At 36.1% G+C, this 12601-nt stretch overlaps 2 long non-coding RNA genes across 3 annotated transcripts; one reads left to right on the top strand and one right to left on the bottom strand.

Moving 5' to 3' along the window:
- Positions 1 to 2524: 2524 nt before the first annotated feature.
- Positions 2525 to 5960, bottom strand: LOC139460496 (uncharacterized). Of its 2 annotated transcripts, none has more exons than XR_011652797.1 (4): positions 5691 to 5960; positions 5159 to 5217; positions 3942 to 4013; positions 2525 to 3190 (listed from the first exon to the last, which is right to left on the bottom strand). It is a non-coding gene; the product is annotated as an uncharacterized lncRNA (long non-coding RNA). The 2 variants fall into 2 exon arrangements; XR_011652796.1 differs by having other exon boundaries at positions 3935 to 4013.
- On the top strand, positions 5913 to 11653 carry LOC139460495 (uncharacterized). The gene is made up of 3 exons (XR_011652795.1): positions 5913 to 6274; positions 6529 to 6610; positions 11236 to 11653. It is a non-coding gene; the product is annotated as an uncharacterized lncRNA (long non-coding RNA).
- Positions 11654 to 12601: the final 948 nt, after the last annotated feature.

Genomic DNA, 12601 nt, shown 5'->3' on the forward strand with positions numbered 1-12601 from the left:
TTCTGTATAGAACTGTTGTGACAGTGACAGTGGAGTGGCTTTGTATCTTTTTTTTTTTTTTTTTTGTGGTTGTGTGTTGTTGTTGTATATATATACACACACAAAGTTTTACTGTGTATTAGTTGTGTTATTCTTAGAACATCTGTATTAGTGTTAGTATTTTTAGAAGTAGACTATTAGTATTAGGATAGTGTATCGTGATAGTTGTATTGTTAGTAGGAGATAGTTGTATTATTAGTAGTAGACATTTGTACTGTTAGTATTAAGATATTAGTATTAGTAGTAGGTGGTAGTATTGTTATTGGTAGGAGAAGCTAGTTTAGTTAGTTGTGTTAGTTAATTTGGTATTAGTTTGAATTTAGATATTGTTATTGGGATTTAAAATTACTTTAAGGGAGGGAATAAATCTGTATTACAACTTCATTTGTGTTTGTGGTTGATTCAATACGTGACATTTTGGTGGCAGCGGTGGGATATTTAATTATTGTCACTATTGAATTAACTCAGACCATCATTCTATGAGAGATTAGGAGTTACTTCCTTGATGGTTTATCCTTGTAGTATTTGTTTGGCCAGAGGTGTGATAGGACCTCCGGCACCACTTCTACATCCTTGAGTGTTCGAGTTAGAATCAAGGTTGGTAGGGTGTATTTCATTTATTGGTCAGATTAGGCTATTGGTTGGAATTTTATATTTTTGGGTTCCATTCTATGCATGAATGTACTTTTGTATAGTCTAAGTTCCTATTGGTAGCATTCATTATTCACAGTTGTCCAAGACTAAGCCTGCTGGGTTTAACTGTACTTGTACTTCATACTATCACCATACAGCTAGATATGGATCTTGAAAAGATTATCAAATTGGGTCAGAGTTTAGGGTATGAGCAAAATGATTTGAGGACGTTTGTAAAAGAACAAACTGAGTTAGAGAGAGAGAAAGAGAAGGAAAAGTTAGAAAGAGAGGAAAGAGCAAGGGAGCGGGAAATCAAGAAATTAGAATTGGAGGAGAGAAAGGAGAGAGAAAAGTTAGAATGGGAGAAAGAAAAATTAGAATTGGAGGAGAGAAAAGAGAGAGAAAAGTTAGAATGGGAGAAAGAAAAATTAAGAGTGCAATCAGAGGAGAGAATAGAATTAGCCAAGTTAGAAAAGAGTTATGCTGGAAATTATGAAGGACAGGTCACAGCAAAAAAAGTGTAGGTTTCCGTCTTCCGGAAACCTTCCGGAAACCTTCCGGATACCTTCCCATTTTGGATCCGGCCCGGATACCTTCCGGAAACCTTCCGGAAACCTTCCAAAAAAAATGTCAAAATTTGGGGGGTGCATTTTGTTCACTTAAGTGTGAAACACATAAAAAAATTAACTTGAAAATACCAAGCAATTTGAAGGTTGTTGAAGGCATCTGGAAGGTTTCCGGAAGGTTTCCGGAAGGTATCCGGAAGGTATCCGGATGCAAATTTTCTTCATGACTTGCTTCTGGTAAATAATGTTAGCCTGTCCATTACAGGTACCTGTTGTAATATTCTGTGTTATTTTAATGGTAAATATCCTCCTAAAACATTTTTGGAGAAGAAAATTGTTCAATTTCATATTTTGTCCTTTTCGGATGTTAATAGTATTTAATGAACAAACATCAGTTCTTGTATAATGATATCCTTAAATTTCATGTCCAGACTTCCAGTTTGTACTGAGAAAAAGAAAAAGTCATTGACAATGTGCTCACTTGGGCCTTTGGTCCTAGTGAGATGATAATAAGACTATTTTTAACGGTACATGTACTTGTTATATCCAAAATACTAACTTCATTGACATTTGCCTCACCCTAGTTTTATGGTACTACAGTAAGCTCTTCCTCAGTTACTGTGAATTATTTTATTAAAAGGGATTGACAGTTAATTTGACACTGGAGTTGTAACCACTGCACATATATGTGTATTCAAATAATATAACAACGATGTGCTTAATACTTCACAAATATCTCCAGAAATAGGCATTTTAGTTATAATTGCAGAAATACTTTATGAATGACCCCTTCACTGTTTCCTTGATCTTACACTTCAAACCCTCATGAGTTATCACTTCTGAGTGTGAATTTGACCTTCAATATCAGTGATAAATATTTCAAAAACATTTCAAAGAGCTATCCAGCACATAAACCAAATATGCAGTCCTTTGGTAGAATTCAACATATCATTGACCAAAATATGGAAGTAATGTAACCAGTATATGTATAAGAGTTACTAAGACTTCTGTAGAAAAGGCAATTTAAGGGAAAATGTAGTATATATAGATCACACACGACCTTTTTCCAACTTCGACCCCTGCCCAAAGGAAGAGTTAGACCACAAACAAACTTTTTGTCTGGTTGTGACTTTAACCTTTGACATAACAGATCAATGTGTCATCAGACATTTTCAGAGCAAAGGAAACATGTGTTATTTATCTTGAGATGCCCAAGCAATGCATGGTTTCATAAGATAAGTGTGGCTATTAAACTGAGGCAAAATCATGAAACATCCCCATTTACACAGCTGGCAAATGAAACATAAGCAACAATCAAATTATCAATTTCTTTTATTCATATGCCTATAGTATATCGCACATTGAACAGTGTTCACATGATGGTTCCTGATGCAGTATGCAATTTCATCCTATTCTTCAATACTCATAACAGAGTGTGATAACTGTTCGCTTGACAGTACCTACGGATTATGTTCACCAGTTCAGATGACTTACTTTCCCTCAATCCTCCTTTTCTTTCTATATTGCCATGGATGAACAGGAACCAGGATGAGGGGATACCAGTTAGACTCTATCTCTGCTGCATTGTGTTAGTAGAATTGTGAACTTTCCATTTGGTGTTTGGGTCCACATTTAAAGACAATAAGTCCCATTTATCATTCCTTTCAAGTGTTTACAAGAATTTCCTGAATGTCCTGGAAGAATTCCACTCCAGCTTGGCATTGGTTGGTCTTCTCACATTAGCCAGACCAGCCTTTGTGTGTCCCAGTACCATTTGGCATACTATTTCTCGGTCGGCCTCCATTGAAATAACAGGACCCTCATCATCGCTGTCTGCAAATCACCTCTGATATCTGAAGGGGTGCAGCCTCTGTTTAGGACTCCCTTGTCTGGTCCTTCCAGACTGTCAACCTGGAGTACTCATCCAGGGATCTCAAGCAGGACTTCAGTTTCTGCAGCATTATGTAAAAAGATTTTAGCAATCAAAAAGAATTGTTGCCACATGTACTTACAGATAGAAGGCAGCAAAATCACTTAAGTTGTCATATGTGAGTCTATATGCTAAACATTTAAGATAATCACATCTCAAATCTCAACCAGACAAACCAGTGACTAATGTTATGAACTCGGTCCAGACAAACCGATGATAACTATTATGGACAATATCCCACATCACTGTGGTATGATTACATGTGATCAATGAGCCTACTCAATCACAACCTTATCTATTAATTAGGCTTGGAATGCTGGGAATCTTTTTAAGAGATGTCATTTAGTGATTGTTTCAACTCATCAACATGGAAAAATATATATTCACAATCCTTGTCATATAGCCAAACTATTGCTGGATGCAGTGTTAAATAAATGATTTGGCTTTAACACTGCTTTGAACAGTATTCCAGATATATCACCGCATGTTAGTTTGATGTGGGAAGAAAGTCCTAAGTGATGCAGGTCTTTGATGAATCCCACGAGTATGTGTATAATGCTGACAAACCTAGCAACATAATCGGGGAGAACCAGGATTTGAACCCATGACTATAGGTTTCTGCTAAGCCCAAGAGATGCAACTCTGCACAGAAAATTGTAGTGCCCTAGATAATAGGACATCCGTGCCTACAGCGATAAGGAACAAACTGAAGACATATTTGCAAAATAACCATATGAACCAAACAGAATAATTTCAAAATATTTACCACTCACTGTTGCTCTTCTATGGTCTTTCTTTGCATTGATGCTGCACGGATGACTGTCTCTTTTATTCATCCGGACATTCTACAAACATAAGTAGCATTCACATCACAGAAATGTCCAAACTGTACATGTTGTACATTTGATTCAAATGAAAAGACCCCGGTTGTGATTCCGACTTAGAACTACCCTAATCATAATAATTCATGTCAAACATTCAGAGATGACATTTATCCCCATATTTAACAAATGTTAAAACAATATTTTGACAACAAAGTCAGGGTCATTCAACACATACATTACATAGGAAATAACTTGTTCGACAATGCAGAGAGATCCTCACCGAGGTGAATATCATTCCATGAATTATTGCCACATTTTCTTGAAATGCAGATTAATGCAATGCAGTATTTACTTTTATTTCTAGGCTATTTGTTTGGCTTTTCCATGGCACTGTTTTGACTGAGATCTAACCTTGATATGAAACTTTGTTCAGAAATTATATAAATAAGAGAATACTTTATTATTCCCGAGAAAATTTGGGTTACATTGTAAAAGCACAGAGAAACAAGTATAGGATTCATGATTTAAGTTAAATACACTCGACCCGTGAAGATTCAGGGGTAGACTAGGTCTTCAGCAAACCATGCTTGCCGTAAAAGGCCATTGTGCTTGTCGTAAAAGGTGACTAACGGGATCGGGTGGTCAGACTCTGACTTGGTTGATGCATGTCATTGATCTAAATTCCGTGGCTCGATGCTCATGATATGAATCACTGGGTTGTCTGGTCCAGACTCGATTATTTACAGACCGCCGTCATACAGCTGAGTGCGGCGTTAAACAACAAACCAACCTAAATACACTCATACATACACACACAAACACAACATCCAAACACCAGGGTTAGAAATTGGCACTAGTCATTTTGACATTTTAAAGGTTTTGCTATATGCTATCATTTTAGGACTAGTGGACTGAAAGTGTTAGTTTCTACCGCTGCAAACACTAATCAACTAATGAATTGAGTGGTCAGACTAGGTTGTCATCATACTCTGAGGGCATGGATCTTTGCTGAAAATAACAATCACTAGATTGCCTGGTCCATGTTCAATTATTTACAGGCTGCCATCACAGAGCTGGACTATTGTGAGTGTGACGTTTCACATTACATTGAAATATACCATGATGAATACATGTAGTTTGTATTTATCACAAACAAAAATACTCACTCAATACTTGGTATCCTCCCTGAGGATGTCTGTGAACCTGCCCACAAACCCTGAACATGCTGAAACAGAAAACAACTAAGTTGTCTTTATCCTTTCAATGTTTCAGTGTGAATTTGTTAAAGATTGATAAGCTGTCATTATTCATTGTAATCCATATCTCACTTTCAGGTGGTTCAGGTGGCAACACATGATTGGAATTGAATGCCACGTTTTGTTTGACATGCACTTTGCCAGATTTATACCCTTGGTAACTAACCCTCATCATCAAATCCCAGCGTTATGTTGAGAATAAGGACACGACCCTTAAAAGTCCTGCACCTGTAGCTCTTATGCAAGCCCAAATAGAAATACCATGTCACAACAAACACTTGATCATAATAATAACAAAGGGTTTCCGAAAACAACAAAACTAAAAGGCCCTTGACGTTTACAGTAGTAACATGGAGATCAGGAAAATATCTAAATCAATCCATTCCATAAGATCTCTGTATAGAAATCATGGAACATTATGTCTCGAAGCCCTGCTACATACCTGGCATCTGCAAGCTGCTCTTCCTTCCTTCGGCTGTCAATCGAGTTTTCGAAATACTTGACGTCCTCGTTGTGGATGGCTCAGGTGGATTTCGACCGGGATTTCCGAGTTACGGGTGATTGAGAACAATGTATCGATACACGAGGTAAGCATATCGCAATCAAGCATTACGGTGTACATCGAGTACACGAGGTTTGAGTGTTTGTTTACAATTGTGTTCCAAAATGGCGCCCTCGGGAATTATGGGTAGACTTGCTTGTCCCGGAATAACACGAGTTGGTCACGAATGACGAGCGGTCATTTCTGCAGCAGTTACGGAAAGAGACGAGGTTGGCCGATTACTGTTCATACAGGCCATATTGGGAGCCGCGGGGATTTCGACAGTGTGTATTAGGAAGTATACCTATGTGGTGTATGGAATATGCGTTTGCCTACCATGCCAGGCAGTGTGACAAGGGATATCCCAGCGGATGTAATATTCCTACAGCAGAAATGTTTCACAACCTCGATTGCAGGGAGCTGAAGATGTGACATATTCAGACAGAGACCATAATACATAGACTGTTATATGGTCTCTGATTCAGGTAAGGAATATGTTAATCATATTGATCACGTATTAAAGTTATTTATCTTCTGTAAGCCACTTATTCTGTGTTATATATGTTAGTAAATGTGTGATTTAATTTTTGTAGGATAAGCAATCTACCTAATTTATGTTAATCCTTGCTAATGTATATGATGTAGAAATATGTTTGCTTACTTGTATTCCTTTATCTAGATACTCTATAGTGACTCATTTTTTTAGTTCATACCGTACCGACTAAACTTACTTTTGCAGGTGTGAATAATCAAGAACAAATTAAATGACAGGAGTTTTGCAACAGTGAACATAGTGAAGTGGAAGATAAGACATTTGAAAGGTATGGATATTTTCACTTGAACTTGTTGAAGAATACCGTGATGACAACTTTATCATGTTGGGAATTTTGGCGGTGGGGTAGCATAGTGGTTGAAGTGCTGAAGACCAAGGTTCCATTCTTGTCATGGGTACAGTGTGTGAAGTCTATGTCAGGTGTCCCTTGCTGTGGTATTGCTAAAAACAGCGTAAAACCATACCCACTCATTTGGGGATTCCGGGTTGGAATTGGTCCCCATCAACCTATGCTAGTTGTAAGAGAGGGTAATACTATAAAGGGAAATAGTACCTCGCCTACTATTGCCTGGTGAAAACAGCACCTTGTTATTTTTTTTACCTTGGGTCTGAATATGCCCGAATACATGAAATTAAACTTGCATGGTCACTTGTAAACACAAATAACTGAGAAATTTTCAAAAAGGTTTACATTAAAAACTAGCATCTACTTGCCGACTCTGATTTGGAGATGCAACTAAACTTATTGTGAAAATATAATATGCTTTGATTTCTTTGAAGTAAAATAAATGCAATTAAACTTGCAAACACAAATAATTGTTAAATGTTAGTCACCTAAAAATAGTTTACATTAGAAATTAGCCTCTGCTCAAATTTACTCATGATTCTGATTGGGAGGTGCAACTAAACTTATCATTGAAAGATCACATGCTTTGAAGTTTTAAGTAGCTTTACTCAGATTAGCTCAATGTCAAGCTGAACCTGAGTCTGGCGAAAATGTCAAGAAACTGGACAACAGGTATACTATATATGTCATATTTATTTTAGTAAGTAGGAAATAAATAGTATTTTTATAGAAATTTCATTTATATATATTTCGGCCAGGAATCAACATGTCTCTCCAGATAACAGACAACAATTAGTAGCCCTTTTTGCCAAATCAAGGTGCTGTTTTCGTTGGAGAAATCAGTGACATTTTGCTGAGGTGCCGTTTTAGCCTCACCCATAAGAGATAACCTAATAGATCAGGTGATCAGGCTCAGTGACCTGGTTCATGGCATCTGACAGTGACCATCTAACAGTGTGGATTGATGTTCACAATATCAATCACTGGATTGTCTAGAATTTTGGGCCTACCTTTAGAATACAGTACCTAACTTTTCAAACAGGTCACAGTACCCTGTGATGTAATTCGTAGTATTCTGTTGCCTGACACCCTGGCAAAACAATGCCTTGTGATGTCAGGGGTCATTGGATGTGCATATATATGCTCTTTTCAGTGGTCTATCGTCTTCACACGCTATGTTGTGGCATGAGTTTAAATTATTTGTTTACTAAATATTGTTTTAAACATTTATATGTGAACTGGATGGGTAAACAAGCAAAAACTTATTTGAATACCGCTCCAGAATTAGAATACAATATGATATGACAAAAGTACAGTCAAGGAATACAATTATATACATGTTCTAATTATAGAAACTACGTTGTCGGCGCTGTCAGGTCGCATTTTTAGTAGTAATAGTGTACTGCAATATACGGCAAGGAATAGTATTATAAATTTAAGATGCTATGTACAATCACAAAACCTATTGGATAGCTGAATGTAGTCTTCTACTGATTTAAGAATTTCTAAGTTTATTTTTGACGTCCTTTCAGGATTACCTAATAGAAATGAATTTAGATCATACCCCTTAACATAATAGTACATATTCTGTCTTAAATCATTGTAATTTGGACATATGTAAAAGAAGTGAAGTGCATCTTCAGTGTGATGGCCACAGCTACATGCAGGATTATCTTATAAATATTGCCTGCGGATGCACATTTTATAACAAGTGCTTGTTTATTTTCTATATACTTTTATTTTTTTTTTTTTTACTTATTACAGTGGTTAAAATGATTATAAATATAAATTGAAACTAATAATGTGCAATAAGCGGGTTGTAGCTGAAACGACACCTTAGCAAAACAGCAGTGACTGGCGAAATACTCGCCGAAAGCGAAAACGGCGATTATTACTTGACGAAAATGACACCTTATTTTTTTTTTTACCTTGGTAAAATAAATGAAATTAAACTAGGATTGATAACTTGCAAAGACCAATAATTGTGAAATGTTAAAACTGGTTTACAATAGAGATTAGCCTCTACTCCAACTTATCCGATACCCGACTCAATTTATTGTGATAACATGCTTTGAAGTAAAATATATGGAATTAAACACACATCGTCTCATACAAACACAAATGCATGTAGTTGTTAAACGTTGAAACAAGTTTACCTTCGAAATTATTCCCCTACTCCAATTTACTCACCGACTGTGGTGAATGTATTTTTCACTTTAAAGTTTAAAGTACTTAATGTCAAGCTGAAACTGTATTTAAGAATCCTAACATGGTGCAATTTTTCACAATGGCCTTTCGATGTGTCATTTGAACATGTTGAAAGGTTTTTCAAGGGATATTTGTAACCCAATACTTTCCGTAACGGGCGACAATGCTCGTCTAAAGAGTTGACTAACGCCATCAGGTTGCGATCAGGCTCGGTGACTTGGTTGATGCATGTCATTGATCCCAATTGTGTGGGTCGATGCTCATGATGTCAATCACTGGACTGTCTGGTCCAGACTCGATTATTTACATATAGCCGGAATATTGCTTGAGTGCGGCATAAAACAACAAACCAAATCATAAGTGTGGGATGAATGATTTGAAATTAGCAAGTTTAATGTGACCTTCAATCACTACAACCTGATCTGAGTCTTGAAAAGATATGACTTTGATTCAGTGAAAATTTGCATCATGATAGTTTCAACTGTAGATACAGTTAATCTGTTTGTTGTACAGTTTCTGTATATCAATATATATGTTGTTCAAATAAGCTTTGCCTCTTCACCAACCCTATTCCTCTTTTGGAATAAATAGTGTCTAATAATTCAAACACCATCACCATCATCCTAGTGAACACAACAAAGAAATGCACATCAAAAACGTCATTATTATTATTTCTGATCTCTGATAAATTAGAAAAAAACTGTTATCCAGCAAGATACATTTCCTTGGTCCCAAGAAGCATGGTACATAGTAAACTGACTCGATAAGTTGAATAACAATTGTAAAGGCACAGCTGACTAAGCCATCACTACTCAATTAAGTAATTAACAGACAATTGCAAGTACTAATACCCACCCGACACTAATTGCCCTGTTAATCCCTAGTCCACAATGAGTTGACATTGAGTTCATTTTGCTAATTAGCTGTTTTTAGAGTAGCAAGGTAATAAACATCAAAGGTGGGGCAGGCTTTGATCATGTGTTCTGTAGAAGAGATGATGTCACTTGTTTTATGTTTATTTAGGATTAGCTACATCCCTTGATGCTACCAAGGCAGCCCTTGAGATTATCAGACAGTTTGGCTGGACACAAACTGATGTCTCCCTTGTAGCACACTATGTGTCAGACACAGACTTTGACCACTCTGTGCAGATGCATATCAATGCATAAAGAACATTGGGTAGATGATTCAACAATGCCACACAAGCCAAAGTTGGGTTTCACTGTATTTAGAAACAGACGATGGATCCAAAACTTTATAACAGTAATTATGATTAATTTAAACTTTGCCAGGCCAATATTTTGGCAGATTTGCATGTTATAGTTAATCTTTATTTAGTTAATTTTCAAAAAAGATAGGATGAATGATAAAATATGATAATGAGTCATGAATATTTGAATTCAGATCAGAACAAACAGGGAGGGTCACCCTAAAATGTGAGAGTCTCTAGGGGAGACTTTTGACAAAATGGACAATAAAATATAAAGTGCTTTGCATTTTCTTTCAGGGAGGGTTGTGTCAAAAATGAATGAGAACATACCGGTAATATATGACCGGCCCCTTTAATGTAATATACATAGTTTTTAGTTGATGGTTCAGGTTGTACTTTTCAGTTGAATTTCTTATCACTGTCTATGATGGACTACCAATTAACGGTAGATATTTAATATCCATAATAACTTAGATAAATGCTTCTACAGTCTCATCCTAATTTGTCAAAATTTGAATTTCAATATAGCTTCCATTAATGAATTAATGAATTTGGTGAGAATATCTATTGTCTGAATTCCTAATATACTTTCTTTTGTATTTGGTGTGCAAGGGTAGCCTAGTGGGTGAAACAGTCTCTGAAACCCGGGTTCAATTCACCACATGGGTATAATGTGTGAAGCCCATAGCTGGAATATTGCTAACAAGCTGCATGAAACTATACCAACTCACTCGCTCATTATGTTGTATTTTGAGATCACTTACATGACATGTGTTTTGATAATTATGAATAGTTGCATTTATGTATTTATGTATAAGAACCTATGTAACTTAGTTTTGCATAGTCTTGTTTACCCTTCCTTACATTTTGATGTAATGCAAACATTCAACCAAAATTCAGGTGAACCTTGTGGTATTGTTTTAGAAGACCGGATACATTTTTGTATTTTCTGAACACTTTACTGTTTGCAATGGCTTATTTACATGTTCAAAGATTGGTTAAATATCAGTTGCAAGATAAATTGTCAATACCTCACTGTTTGAGAAAACAACTTTAAACATTTGTAAATATGTGTGTGTTTCATAACTTTTGACTAACAAGTTTCTAAAGATGTTATGAAATGTTTCAGGTACCTGGATTTCACAATCTCACACCAGCTACATTTAAGAAGATCTTGCTCACACAATTCAGACAAGGGACTCGCCGGAAGATGAACAGTACTCCTGATAACAACCAACAGATTCACCTCAGAAAGTGATGATTCTGAATGAATAATGCCACATCAGTGTGACTGTAGGTGGTTTTATTATGACACTAATGAAGTCTGAATGACTTTATGCCAAAGCACTGTGACTATGTCCAGGTTGTGTACACTGATGCTGACCATACAAATCTGAATGACTTTTGTGGTTTACTGCAGAAACATAATTGACTTTAGATATTCTTCTTCAATAAAATTCTTCTGAGATTTGACTAATTTGTTTATTTAGAAAATGGCATTGAAGCGTCTGTTCTGTAAGGCCTTGCAAACACCACTGGTTACTTTATGCTAGTTCCTCTTCTTGCTTGATCAAATTTCAATTTGTGATATGTACCAATGAAATGCCATATAATCAATAAATAATATTTTTTTCCAAAAACATGATTTGTTTTGCTTCATTAGCATAAAGATATATAATACTGATCAGCCATAACATAGGTGCTGAACAAATATGAAATGTACTAATGCCCTGAATGTTTTCCTACTATAAATACTTAACAAAAGTTGTAGTTCCACCTTAGTAGACAAATGACATTGATATTTTTTCTGTACTTTATTTAGGTGTTTTCTATGGATGCCATTAGTCTTATGCACCAATTTGGGACAATTGTATTCTGTTTTATATTCCCATGAAACTACACTGTCCCGATATAACAAGTACTGATACCGTTCCAAACTAATCTGTTAATCTCACCAGGGCCAAATGCCAAAGCACATAGCCAATGACTTTCCATTTTTTTGTGAGTGAGAATGCTGTTTTGCCACTTTTAGCAATATTGCAACAATATCATGGTGGCGGACACCAGCAATAAGCTTCACACATTGGACCCATGTCGCAAAACAACTTGTGAACAATGCATGCCCACATATCTCAGTTTGAGGAGGATATTTACCATTAAAATAACACAGAATATTACAACAGGTACCTGTAACTTTTTCTTTTTCTCAGTACAAACTGGAAGTCTGGACATGAAATTTAAGGATATCATTATACAAGAACTGATGTTTGTTCATTAAATACCATTAACATCCGAAAAGGACAAAATATGAAATTGAACAATTTTCTTCTCCAAAAATGTTTTATGAGGATATTTACCATTAAAATAACACAGAATATTACAACAAGTACCTGTAATGCACAGGCTAACATTATTTACCAGAAGCAAGTCATGAAGAAAATTTGCATCCGGATACCTTCCGGATACCTTCCGGAAACCTTCCGGAAACCTTCCAG

This window comes from Haliotis cracherodii, unplaced genomic scaffold (assembly GCF_022045235.1).
Source record: "Haliotis cracherodii isolate W230 unplaced genomic scaffold, xgHalCrac1.p SCAF_14, whole genome shotgun sequence".
Taxonomy (NCBI): Eukaryota; Metazoa; Mollusca; class Gastropoda; order Lepetellida; family Haliotidae; genus Haliotis; species Haliotis cracherodii.